The sequence below is a fragment of the Lithobates pipiens genome, unplaced genomic scaffold, assembly GCF_037356315.1.
Source record: "Lithobates pipiens isolate NorthernLeopardFrog02 unplaced genomic scaffold, aLitPip1_a1.2 Scaffold_16, whole genome shotgun sequence".
Taxonomy (NCBI): Eukaryota; Metazoa; Chordata; class Amphibia; order Anura; family Ranidae; genus Lithobates; species Lithobates pipiens.
In genome coordinates, this window is record NW_027507748.1 from 550,214,830 (window position 1) to 550,228,698 (window position 13,869).

Genomic DNA, 13,869 nt, shown 5'->3' on the forward strand with positions numbered 1-13,869 from the left:
CAGGACAGCCAATTGAGACATGACAGCACATGGACACTTGGACATTCCCCCTAACCTATAAATACACCCGATCCGGTGGCCATTTTACATTCTTTCTTCTGTTAAGATAGGGACAGGTTCCTGTGTGGAGTAGGGAGAGATAAACCACTAGCTATTTGGTACACAAAAGTTCTTTTCAGGACTGGTATAGGTGTTAGGTGTTGATAGGTTTGCTGTGCTGCTGATTCTTGCAGCAGCCTGAGTGTCTTTTGTTAGTTTAGAGAAAGGGAAAGGACGGTGTATGCTACAGGGACAGCCAGATTAGTCTTTCATCATCATCATCATCATCATCATCATTAGCTGTTACTATCAAGGTCCACAAAAGAGCTGTTCCAGTAACCACTAATCGTTCTCTTTTTTTGCCAATTTGTATAGGGACAGGAAGGAAGCAGTGTTGTCAGGCAGTGAGGGTAATTTTAAAGACTTGCTGTTATTATTAGTTCCACAAAGGTTCTTTTCAGGACTGGTATCAGTGGTACAGTAATAGGCTTGTACATGTATAATATTCTTTCTTCCAAATATAGAAAGGATATTATACTTGACTGCTGCCCTTCTGCTGCAGTCTGCTAAACATTCACAACTCACTTGTTCCACAAAAGTTCTTATAAGGACTGGTAACTTGGTATAGGGTGCTACGGTACATAGGCTTGAGTGCGGTACAGTCTGCTGTTCTGTAAGGACCGCTATCGGTCCACAATAGATAGGGTTGACGTGCACCACTGCTGACCGCTGCCCTATACTGCAGCAGTCCTTCAGCGGTATAGGGACTGACGTACAGTCTGCTAATCACTAACACACAACCTGCTTGTTCCACAAAAGTTCTTATAAGGACTGGTAACTTGGTATAGGGTGCTACGGTACATAGGCTTGAGTGCGGTACAGTCTGCTGTTCTGTAAGGACCGCTATCGGTCCACAATAGATAGGGTTGACGTGCACCACTGCTGACCGCTGCCCTATACTGCAGCAGTCCTTCAGCGGTATAGGGACTGACGTACAGTCTGCTAATCACTAACACACAACCTGCTTGTTCCACAAAAGTTCTTATAAGGACTGGTAACTTGGTATAGGGTGCTACGGTACATAGGCTTGAGTGCGGTACAGTCTGCTGTTCTGTAAGGACCGCTATCGGTCCACAATAGATAGGGTTGACGTGCACCACTGCTGACCGCTGCCCTATACTGCAGCAGTCCTTCAGCGGTATAGGGACTGACGTACAGTCTGCTAAACACTAATACACAACCTGCTTGGTCCACAAAAGTTCTTATAAGGACTGGTAACTTGGTATAGGGTGCTACGGTACATAGGCTTGAGTGCGGTACAGTCTGCTGTTCTGTAAGGACCGCTATCGGTCCACAATAGATAGGGTTGACGTGCACCACTGCTGACCGCTGCCCTATACTGCAGCAGTCCTTCAGCGGTATAGGGACTGACGTACAGTCTGCTAAACACTAATACACAACCTGCTTGGTCCACAAAAGTTCTTATAAGGACTGGTAACTTGGTATAGGGTGCTACGGTACATAGGCTTGAGTGCGGTACAGTCTGCTGTTCTGTAAGGACCGCTATCGGTCCACAATAGATAGGGTTGACGTGCACCACTGCTGACCGCTGCCCTATACTGCAGCAGTCCTTCAGCGGTATAGGGACTGACGTACAGTCTGCTAAACACTAATACACAACCTGCTTGGTCCACAAAAGTTCTTATAAGGACTGGTAACTTGGTATAGGGTGCTACGGTACATAGGCTTGAGTGCGGTACAGTCTGCTGTTCTGTAAGGACCGCTATCGGTCCACAATAGATAGGGTTGACGTGCACCACTGCTGACCGCTGCCCTATACTGCAGCAGTCCTTCAGCGGTATAGGGACTGACGTACAGTCTGCTAAACACTAATACACAACCTGCTTGGTCCACAAAAGTTCTTATAAGGACTGGTAACTTGGTATAGGGTGCTACGGTACATAGGCTTGAGTGCGGTACAGTCTGCTGTTCTGTAAGGACCGCTATAGGTCCACAATAGATAGGGTTGACGTGCACCACTGCTGACCGCTGCCCTATACTGCAGCAGTCCTTCAGCGGTATAGGGACTGACGTACAGTCTGCTCACTTCCTTGACCCAAAAAAGCACACCGTACTATATGCCCCTACCCTCCTCTTTGAAGAGGTTGAGCGGTGTCATATTTCTACTGGGGCTGCTTATGATATCCCTGTGCTGTGCTGACTTCCTCCTGGGGGTTCTTATTATGAAGGGATCACACTATCCCTGTGCTGTGCTGACTTCCTCCTGGGGGTTCTTATTATGAGGGGATCACACCATCCCTGTGCTGTGCTGACTTCCTCCTGGGGCTGCTTACGGTGCTGCTGTCAGTGCTGTATGTCACGGTGCTGCTGTCAGCGCTGTATGTCACGGTGCTGCTGTCAGCGCTGTATGTCACGGTGCTGCTGTCAGCGCTGTATGTCACGGTGCTGCTGTCAGCGCTGTATGTCACGGTGCTGCTGTCAGCGCTGTATGTCACGGTGCTGCTGTCAGCGCTGTATGTCACGGTGCTGCTGTCAGTGCTCTGTATTACGGTGCTGCTGTCAGATGCCTCTATCACGGTGCATGTGTCATTCCGGTATGTCACGCTGCTGGTGATCATCTCCTGCACCCTCTTCTTTGCCTACCCTGGTCCCTGACCTTCCCTCTCCTCCATTGCCTTCATTAGCTCCATAGTCCTGAATTGTTAGAACAATTTCCCAAATAAAATAAAAATGCTTGTAGTTATCGATCCCAAATTCACCTCATACATGTATTATGTCATTGTCCAGATGGTGGGACTACGTTTTACCCCCTAATAATTACCACGTGGCCGCAAATTCGACATAAAGGTTTGCAAAGTTCGCCTCCCATTGAAGTCAATGGGGCCCGCGGCGAACGTTCGGTTTCGCGAACGTTTGGGTCCGTTCGCATTTCGCTTTCGCGAAACGTCCCGTCGGAAGTTCGTCCATCACTACTCTCCACAGCTGCCCAGAAGATGTGTGAAGTGGCTCCTGTCATGCAAATTAGATGCGGAGGAAAACCGCATCCAATTCGCTATAGGTGTGAACCCAGCCTCAATATTGCTGGTGATATTCCATGTAGCTTTTATTGCTTGTGCTCACACATGACAGATGTTCTCCTGGTTTTTTTTTTTTTTTTTTGGATAATGTTTCTAATACTTGGAGACTCTTCTAGTCTACCAGTAACTTGTAGGAACAGCTTGTCTATGTTTCTTCAATTTTAGCTATTAAAAACAGAATGGTGATTGGAGCTGCTCAGAAAACAGTTTATCTATTTCTAAATAAATATCTGACTTGTATCCAAAGTGTTATAAATTCCTTTAATGTGTATGTTACCCTCAACATTTCATATTCTTGATCTGTGCCAGCTGTATCATGAATTTGTATTAAAAAGTCTCCTGTTGTCTTTGTATTGCTTCCTTTGTGTGACATCCCTGGTGATCCTGCCAGCCCCCTTGCATTTCCTTATGGCAACTTCTGCTTATAGATAGTCTCATCATATTCACAATTTAAATTGCCCATGGTTAGTACAAGTTTCCTTTAGTATTTTTTATATTTCTATAACGCTGCACACATAATCCATTGTGAAAAGATTCATTTATATAAATACCCGCTTTGTCAATAATGACAGATCATTAATAATAAAACAGGTATAATCTTTTGTTAGCTCATAGGATATCTCCTACCCACATGCCCAGGAAGTTTACCTTTTATAAAATAAGGATATTAACAGGGCAAAACCAGCAAGATATCAGAACAATTACGTGATGCCCAGGAAATTGGTACAACACAAGTTTAATTTGGTCAGAAGGCTTTTATTTATTTATTATTTTACTTTAAAAGTATTTGTTAGGCTCCGTTCACACAGGGGGCGATGCGAGGCGACACGACTTGCCTCGCCGCGACCTGACAAGTCGCCCCCGTTCTGTACTACGGAACCGTTCTAAGAGGAGCGACTCGAGTCGCTCCGACTTAGAAAAAAGGTTCCTGTACTACTTTTTAGGCGACCTCGGGGCGACTTGCATTGACTTCTATACAGAAGTCATTTGCAAGTCGCCGCTGAGGTCGCGGCAGGTCGCGGCGAGGCAAGTCGTGTCGCCTCGCATCGCCCCCTGTGTGAACCGAGCCTAAAAACAAAAAACACCAAAAAAAAAAAAAAGAAGGATCCTGCTTCTTTAAACCCTGGTCCACACTGGTGCGATTTGACATGCAATTTTACATGTCAAATTAGCGGCAATAGCACCGTTCTAATCGCAATTGCAGCGCTGCACCGATTTCAAAAAGTGGTTTCTGTACTACTTTTTGCAATTCCAGCTTGCGATTTCCATTGACATCTGTGCAGAAACCCGCACGAATGTCTGAAATCGCTGCTGAAATCGGGACTGACATGCGGGCGTGAAATTGTGCAAATTCAGCTGAACTCGCACGGCATCATTCCCGCAACTCAGTGTGAACCTGGGCTAAAGCATGAATAACAGCACAGTGCTTGTGCTTTCTAATTTGGCCCCTGTATCACCTGAAATACCTGGCTGATCCTGCCTGGTTCTGCTGTCCCCCTGTAAACTGACCACAGTTTATCATGTCTGCTGAGCCCCGACAGAGTGGTCAGTTTACGTGCTTTCGTCACCCGCAGCTCTCCTCTCTACTCTCTACTCTCTACTCTCTACTCTCCCCCATCCTCTTCCCCTCCCTCTCTGTCAGATAGTGAGCGTTTGCCTCTCCTCTCCTTCTGCTCAAATAACTAACTTTTTTACATAATCCTCTTCTTCATCAAGACTTATAAAATGCAGTCTATACCTTACTTTCAAGCGCTGCTCACGTGACCGGCCGCCTCTCTCCTCCTCCAGGAGATTATTGGCCCCTCCCCCTGCAGCTGTCGGATCAACAGAGGGTGAGAGGCGGCTGGTTACGTGAGTGCCAAGTGGCACTTGGAAATAAGGTATAGACAGCTTTTCTTTTTAAAAGTGTGTACACAGAGGCACCTAGCATTAGAAAACAGGGATGACTGTATAAAGTGGGCAGAGTGGCTTAACAGCCACTTTAAGGCATTCTGTGCAGCCTGCCCCAGCTCCCCCTTATAAGTACCCGAGCCTGACTTCAATCCAGCGCTATGCATGAGAACAAGGCTCCCTCGGCTCTCTCTCTCTCCTCACTGGCTCAGAGACAGCAGGAAAAATGCCATGGGCTCCTGCTGCTGTCAGTTACAGCCAATGAGGAGGGAGTGGGGCTGAGCTGTGTTCTGTGTGTCTATGAACACCCTCTTGACATGGGACCTTGAAGACAGCAGTGGCCACTGTAGTAGTGGTGACTTCTATAGTGATCCCACAGGTATGGCATTTACATACAGTACTTACATTGGTCTGCTCTAACTATGTGATAATATCTATACCTGGAGTTCAGCAATCTCCCTTTAAGAAGCATCATTCTTTTACCTAGCATTTGGATGCATGCACAAAATCTTTCCTGGAGTTGTTGCCATTGTGGCATCATTTCCAGTTCTCTCACCAGAGGCTCATTTTTGAAGCATGAATAATTCAGTGTATTGGTTTTGCTGGCAATCATCAATATGCTCTGCAAACACTGCTTGTGTGAGAACAGGGTGAGAACTCCCTACTCGGGAGAAGGTGAGCAAAAACCTGTCCAGGACCACAGCAATGGCATAAATACACACAAACGGTTTTACATCTCAAAGGATTTGTAATTCCATTCAGCCAGTCTTGTGAATCTACCCCTACCAGACCACACAGTCAGATCCTTCACCTCGGCTACAGCACAGCTTAGTCCAGCCTGTAGAAGACTGAAAATGTATCAACATAGCTGAAAAACATCACAGCACACTGCCTTAGTACTCCTCGCAAGAGGCATCAACCCTGATAGCAGTGGTCTGACTCTTAGTATGAGTTGAGCAAATATCAAAATGACTCAATGGGTCTCTGTCAATCTAGAGGAGCGGGTGTTCTTGGGCAGATTGTATTTGCATGCAGACCACCTTAGGTAAAACCCACATATGATAAATCAATGATCATCAGTAACTAATCCCGGACTGCCCACCCACAATGTACTGCGGACGGGTGGCCTGTGCAGAAAAGCAATGTACTGGTACGTCACTGCCTGATTTCGGGTTTAGGGCATGCGCATGTGTGGCCCTCTATCGTGTCTGTACCCAGGGGGAGTTTATCAGCAAGTCGCGGCCAATGATTCATGGCTGGGACCTGCTGATCGGGTGTTTAAAATCGCAGCCCAGAGCCTCTGTACAGAGGGAATGATCTCTATTTATTATCCCTGCAGCACAGTGCCAAACAGCAAAAAAAGAAAAACCAGCCTGATCATGAAGGGGGTAAAACCTTCTGGAGCATAGGTGGCTAAACAACTGAAATTCTATGAATGAAATAGCAGGCCAGAGACAGTCACACTGGGAAGGAAAAGGGTATACGACTGGGGATGGTGCACATCCGCCATTCCAGACATTGCATATGATTCGCACCGCACTGCTGTGCAGATCACATGTCTGTGTGAGGTGAATACAACCATATAGATTGTGTGGCTGAATCTGCATTGCATTTGTACTTAAATCGTGCAGGACCCTTTTTTTTTTTCACACCCATGCCATGTGATTCCTGTCCCAATTCAAAGTCGCACTGTGATATGTGAATCGATCTGGGAGTGTCATTAACTTTGTATTGACACCCGCAGCGGTTTGCATAGGGCAGTCTGAACTGCCTGCGAGTCCTATGCCATGCGGGAACTCAGTACTGGAATTGCATTTGTTCCCACACCGCGGTGGTGTGAACCGGCACTTAGGCTTCATTCACACTACAGAGTTTTGAATCGCTGCAAATTTGCAGCGGATCTGGCTACTATCTGACAGGGGCGAGGTATGAATTACAAAACACAGGACTCGCATTCGAGATGCCATTCATATGAATGACACCACAAATCGCCGTACGGGTCTGCCGCGATTGTCGCGTGATAAATCGCGCTGCATGACGCCCAAAAGTAGCAACTGAACTATTTTTGGATAACCTGCATCCTGCGATGCAGGTTGCCGTAATTGCAGCACGACAATCGCGGCAGACCTGCATCGTCATTGGAGGCAACATTCAAATGAATCCCACCTTGAACGCAAGTCCTGCATTTTGTCATTCACACCTTGGTGCTGTCAAATTGCGGGCAGATCTGTGGCAAATCTGCCCGCGATTTAAAATTCTGTAGTAGAGTAAATGAAGCCTAAAGGAGAAGGGAGTACATCTGTGCAAGACTGAAAGTAAGGCTGGAGTTCAATTTTATTCTCACCGATATTCACCTTTAAACACCCAACAGTCTCAGGTGAACACAAGCGGCAATTCTACAAGATTACAATCAAAAATCTCCCGTCTACTACACGATCAGAAATCATTTCACAGGATACGGACACTCCCGAGAGAGAAAATGTTTCATTAGCATTTGCAGAAGTAATAATACACCAGCAATGGATGAATCTGTTTCTGAAGAGGTTATATAATTAAAGTCTAGGCCTGCAATGTGCTTGTCAAGTGATCTCTCACACTTACTGAGATAATAAAGAGCAACTGCAAGTCCAATAACATCATAGAAAGACATTTTTATCTTACCCAATCTACCCAACAAATTGTGGGAGTTTCTCAAGACGCTAACCCCCTGAGAAAGAAAATCTCTTTATTAACACGGAGTAATAGGACTAGCAATAAAATATTCTGATACAATCAAAAGCTTAGCCATGCAATGTGATTGTACAGTGGCTGCTCACAGTGTGGCAAGGGAAGAGCAACTAACACATTATAGTATACCCCCTAAAATGTAAAAAAATAAAATAAAATTACAAACAGTACATAAAGTGGGGTGCCCCCTAAAAAAAAAAAAATTAAAGTCAGCAGCTACAAATACTGCAGCTGCTGACTTTTAATAATCAGCCACTTACCTGTCCCAGGGTCCAGCGATGCAGGAAACGAAGCCCCCCCCCCCCTCGTTCCCCGCTCCAGTCGCAGCGCCAGCATTCTTACTGTGGGCACCTGGCTGTGGCTTCACAGCCGGGCACCCACTGTGCATGCGTGAGCGGCGCCGGGCGCCCGTGATACGCCGCACAGTCATCTGGGATACGTGACAGGTCCCAGATGATTGTGCGGCACGAGGGGGAAGTGATGTCACCAGCCCGGGCATTGAAGAAGGCAGACTACAAGGGACCCCCTAACAACAGGCATTTAGAGGTGAGTAAAAAAAATTATTTTCCAATTATTATTATTTATTTATTTTTTTTATGAATTTTGAGCTTTTTTTTGTTTTGTTTTTTGGGTGGCAACACCACTTTAACTGTGCTGCTACAAGTGCGCTAATATCAAAACCAAAAAGTCCTTAGGGCCGGTTCACACTGCAGGCGCGGCGAGGCGTCTCCGACTTGCCTCGCCGCGACCTGCGGCGACCTCAGCGGCGACTTGCAGAGGACTTCTGTATAGAAGTCAATGCAAGTCGCCCCCGAAGTCGCCCAGAAGTAGTACAGGAACCTTTTTTCTGAGTCGGAGCGACTCGAGTCGCTCCTCTCAGAACGGTTCCATTGTACAGAACGGGGGGGGGGGGGGGGGTGGGAGCGAGGCGAGGCGAGTAGTGTCACCTCGCATCGCCCGCTGTGTGAACCGGCCCTTACAATTCAATAACTTAACCATACCTCCCAACTTTTTGAGATGGGACACCTATCAGCAAAAGTATGCAGGCATAGGACACACCCCTTGCCACGCCCCCTTAAAGGAGAATTGTACAAAAAAAATAAGAAGATTGGTTAAACCCATAAGTGCGTTTTTACTGCTACTAATCCTTTTGGAATTTACAAATGCAGCAATTTAGAATTCAGATGAAAGGTTTAGCACTGGAAAACACTTTTTGATAGAAAAAAGGTGCATTTTATATATATCTATATAGATCAGACCAACATGAGGGACAAATGAGGAGGAACATTGCTCCAAATCAGGGACAGTCCCTCGAAATCAGGGACAGTTGGGAGGGATGGCTTAACAACAATGGTGGAATCCTTTATGGCATTCTCAATAAACTTCAATATCACCACAATACCAGTTCCTGTGATACAATGTGCATCAAACAACAACAACAAAAATGATTACCTATTACATTAGAAGTGCACCAATATGGCTACAACTTTCTGCATTCAGATCCACTAAAACACAGATGGCTAAAGTGAATGCAGGAAGATGAATCGCGTAGTTTTCTACTGCATCACGATGAATGTACACCTTACTGATGTTCTGATTCTGCAGTCCCCTTTATTTTGTATTGCTCGGCCAGTTTATAACTAGAGCTACATAGGAGAAGTTACAGTGATGATGAATGTTCTGCTCCATCCAGTACCCACAATATGCAGCCTGGGGGAAGCATTTCGATGCTGAAAGGCATTACATCATCTAATATTAGTGATTTTAGCACGTTTCTAAGTAGTGCCAAAAACCACAGCCCATCAAAACACCAATCATCTAGATTGGAAATTTTTTGGGAACTCAGAGCCAGTTTGTACAATACACACAATATATTACGCAATACAAAACACTGTCCCCACTGACAGCAGAATGTAAAAAAAAAAAAAGAATGCAGACAATAAAAATTTGAAAAAAACGGCATGGGGTCCCCCTCAAAATACATACCAGGCCTTATCCAAGCATGCAGCCCGGCAGGTCAGGAAAGGGTGAAGCTGATCCTCCTGAACAATACCAGGCCACATGCCCTCAACATGTTGATGGGGACAAGGGCCTCTTCCCCACAACCCTAAACGGTGGCTGTGGGGGTCCGGTGGCTGTGGGGGTCTGCCGGCAGGGGGCTTATCAGAATCTGGACCCCAAGATCCCGGCCCGCCCCCCTCATGTGAATGAGTATGATGTACATAGTACCCCTACCCATTCACCTAAAAGTGAGTAAACACAGTGCACCAGCCTTTGATAATTCCTTTTTTAAAAACTAAAACCACACACACACCTAAAAAAAATAATCATTTCCACAAAGTAGATCCATCTTCAATCACGCCGCCTGCCGCACTGCTGACCCGGTGGAGCTTGCGTTCGGGACATGCGCGTCTCTTCTTCAGGCTTTAGCTGAACGTAAGCTCCTCCCCGCTAACCAGGAAGTGACGCCGATCCCCGCCAGTGCTGGTGCCAAGTGTTTGCGCTCCACGACCACCGGAAACATCGTATCCAGCTGTGTTTCCGGGCCTGGGACCATCCACATCATCTATCCTTCTGCCGGATTTACAGCTGAGGGCCTCTCCTCTCTGACGGCGACTAGCGGATGCTGAAATTATTACAATGCCCATCTATGAACCACTTTTATGAGTGTATTGATTTTTTCAATTTTATTAAAATTTACCGTTTTACTGCACTTAGAAGGCGCCGTTCCTCTTCAATTTGTCTTTCTCAGAGCACTCTTTACATTTCTACTCGGAACTGGCAGCCCCCTATGGACAGTTTCTTTTTAATTATTTTAAAATTAATTATTTTAACTATTTTTATTATTTTACCTTATACTTCATGGACATTACTGACTGTAACAGCCCATTGTGGTCATTAATACTATTTATACTCTATGTTCATTCCCATTCAACACTATACGAGTTTGTTTACTAGTCATATTCAGTGTGCGCCGTATTATCTTTTGTTTTTCAGGTTAGTGACACCATGCACAGGTTCAGGACTGCAATGATAAGCCCCTCAGTCAATACAGTACATTGTGAAAGAGATCAGATGCCAGGACTGATATGTGCACTGCCATTCTGGAGCACTTTATCAATGGCCCCATATAATCAGATGACTGCAATGGAGGCACAAATACATACAACTGCTCTGCCAGGGAGAGAGCAACAATCCCCCCCCACCCCCACCCCCGAAAAAACATCCCAGGACACAATTCACACAAATCTACTATGCCAAATCTTTTTTACATGCTACACTTCCAAGTCAGAAAGTAGAGCTGCACGATTAATCGTTAAAGAATCGAGATTGCGATTCCGACCCCCCACCCCCCACCCCTGCATGCGATCTTAACACAGCATTTTCCTGATTCAATGTAGAGTGTTCTCTGCTCACAGCTGTACACAAAAAAAGGCAGCCTGCCAAGTTTATGACAACATTGCTTAGCAGGAGAGAACTATAAACATCGCAACACTTTTACATCAAAAGGAATGAACTTCCCTCTGTAGATGAGGGCAGTTTAACCACTTAAAGACTAAACCTTTTTCTGACACTTGTTTCTTACAAAGTTAAAATCGGTATTTTGTGCTAGAAAATTACTTAGAACCACCAAACACATTATGAGGGTTATTTACTAAAGGGAAATGCACTTTGCACTGCAAGTGCACTTGGAAGTAAAGTCGCTGTAGATCCAAGGGGGGGCATGCAAGGAGAATAAAAAACAGCATTTTAGCTTGCATGTGATTGGATGATAAAATCAGCAGAGCTTCCCCTCGTTTCAGATCTATCCCTTAGATTTACAGCGACTGCACTTCCAAGTGCATTGCAGTGCAATTGAAGTGGATTTGCCTTTCGTAAATAACCCCCATTTATTTTATATATATATATATATATATATATATATGTATATATATATATATATTAGCAGAGACTCTAGCCTAGAGAATGAAATGGTGGTTGTTGCAATATTTTATGTCACATTGTATTTGCACAGCGGTCTTTCAAACGCATTTGTTTTTGGAAAAAATAATTCTTTTAATGAATTTATAAAAAATTAAACAGTAATGTTAGCCCAATTTTTTTGTATAATGTGAAAGATGATGTTACACCACGAGAATCGTGATCCTCATTCTAAACAAATAAATTATTATCATTTTTGGCCAGAATGGTGCAGCTCTATCAGGTGGTGACACAATACCGAGCACAGTACACACTCCTCTACATAGCAAGAGGTGACACAATGCTGAGCATAGTACACACCACATACAAAATGCTCAGTACAGTACACACAATATACACAATGCTCAGTACAGTACACACCATATACACAATGCTCCGTACAGTGCACACAATGCTCAGTACAGTACACACTATATACACAATGCTCAGTACAGTACACACCATATACACAATGTTTAATTACAGTACACACCATATACACAATGCTCAATTACAGTACACACCATATACACAATGCTCATTTACAGTACACCCCATATACACAATGCTCAGTACAGTACACACAATGCTCAGTACAGTACACACCATATACACAATGCTCAGTAAAGTATACACCATATACACAATGCTCCGTACAGTGCACACAATGCTCTGTACAGTACACACCATATACACAATGCTCAGTACAGTACACACCATATACACAATGCTCAGTACAGTACACACCATATACACAATGCTCAATTACAGTACACCCCATATACACAATGCTCATTTACAGTACACCCCATATACACAATGCTCAGTACAGTACACACAATGCTCAATACAGTACACACCATATACACAATGCTCAGTACACACTATATACACAATGCTCAGTACAGTACACACCATATACACAATGCTCACAGTACACACCATATACACAATGCTCAATTACAGTACACACCATATACACAATGCTCAGTACAGTACACACAATGCTCAGTACAGTATACACCATATACACAATGCTCAATTACAGTAAACACCATATACACAATGCTCAGTACAGTACACACAATGCTCAGTACAGTACACCCCATATACACAATGCTCAGTACACACAATGCTCAGTACAGTACACACTATATACACAATGCTCAGTACAGTACACCCCATATACACAATGCTCAGTACAGTACACACTATATACACAATGCTCAGTACAGTACACACTATATACACAATGCTCAGTACAGTACACCCCATATACATATTGCTCAGTACAGTACACCCTATATACACAATGCTCAGTACACTACACCCCATATACACAATGCTCAGTACAGTACACACTATATACACAATTCTCAGTACACCCTGTATACATTATGCTCAGTAGAGTACACACTATATACACAATGCTCAGTACAGTACACACTATATACATAATGATCAGTACAGTACACACTATATACACAATGCTCAGTACACACTATATACATAATTCTCAGTACACACTATATACATAATGCTCAGTACAGTACACACCATATACACAATGCTCAGTAGAGTACACACTCCTCTCACCTGCATGCTCAGCACTCCTGCTCCTCTCCTGTCTTCTCTTTCTCTCTCTTTCTTCTGTCTTCTCTCTTTGCAGACAGGATGTGGCAACAAAACAAAAGAAAGAGAAAAAACAGAGTCAGAAAGAAGGGGCGGTGAATAAAAGTATAAATGTAAGAAAAAAGCAGCAGAGCCAGGAAGTGAAACTTCAGCAGAGTGTGAATAGTGAGTGCAGTGCAGAGTAGTGAGAGGTTGTGAGGAGATTAGCAGCTTTTACTCAGAGTCTTCAGTCTGATCACACCCTCACAGAGAAGCCGCCTCTCCCCCAGACACACGCATGACATAGGGGAGGTTGTGAGGACTCCCTGCTCCTAACAATGATCTTTGTACTCTCCAGGAAGAGGAGGCTGAGCACATACTAACAGGGAATCCTCTCCCTCTCATACATACACACTGACAGGGAATCCTCTCCCTCTCATACATACACACTGGATGTTGTCTGCTGGGCTCTCCACACACACTCTACAATGAAATGTTTGCAAGGAGTGCAACATCATATTCCCAATGTGTCTGTGTATAGAGG

General features: G+C 44.6%; 1 protein-coding gene across 3 annotated transcripts in view; it reads right to left on the reverse strand.

Annotated features, from left to right (window-relative positions):
• Positions 1-13,617, reverse strand: part of DGKA (diacylglycerol kinase alpha) — a 334,273-nt gene extending 320,656 nt beyond the window's left edge. For all 3 annotated transcript variants that reach the window (XM_077483431.1, XM_077483430.1, XM_077483426.1), the window contains exon 1: positions 13,311-13,617. The gene's annotated coding sequence lies outside the window, so the exon portion shown is untranslated. The remainder of the gene's footprint in view (positions 1-13,310) is intronic.
• Positions 13,618-13,869: the final 252 nt, after the last annotated feature.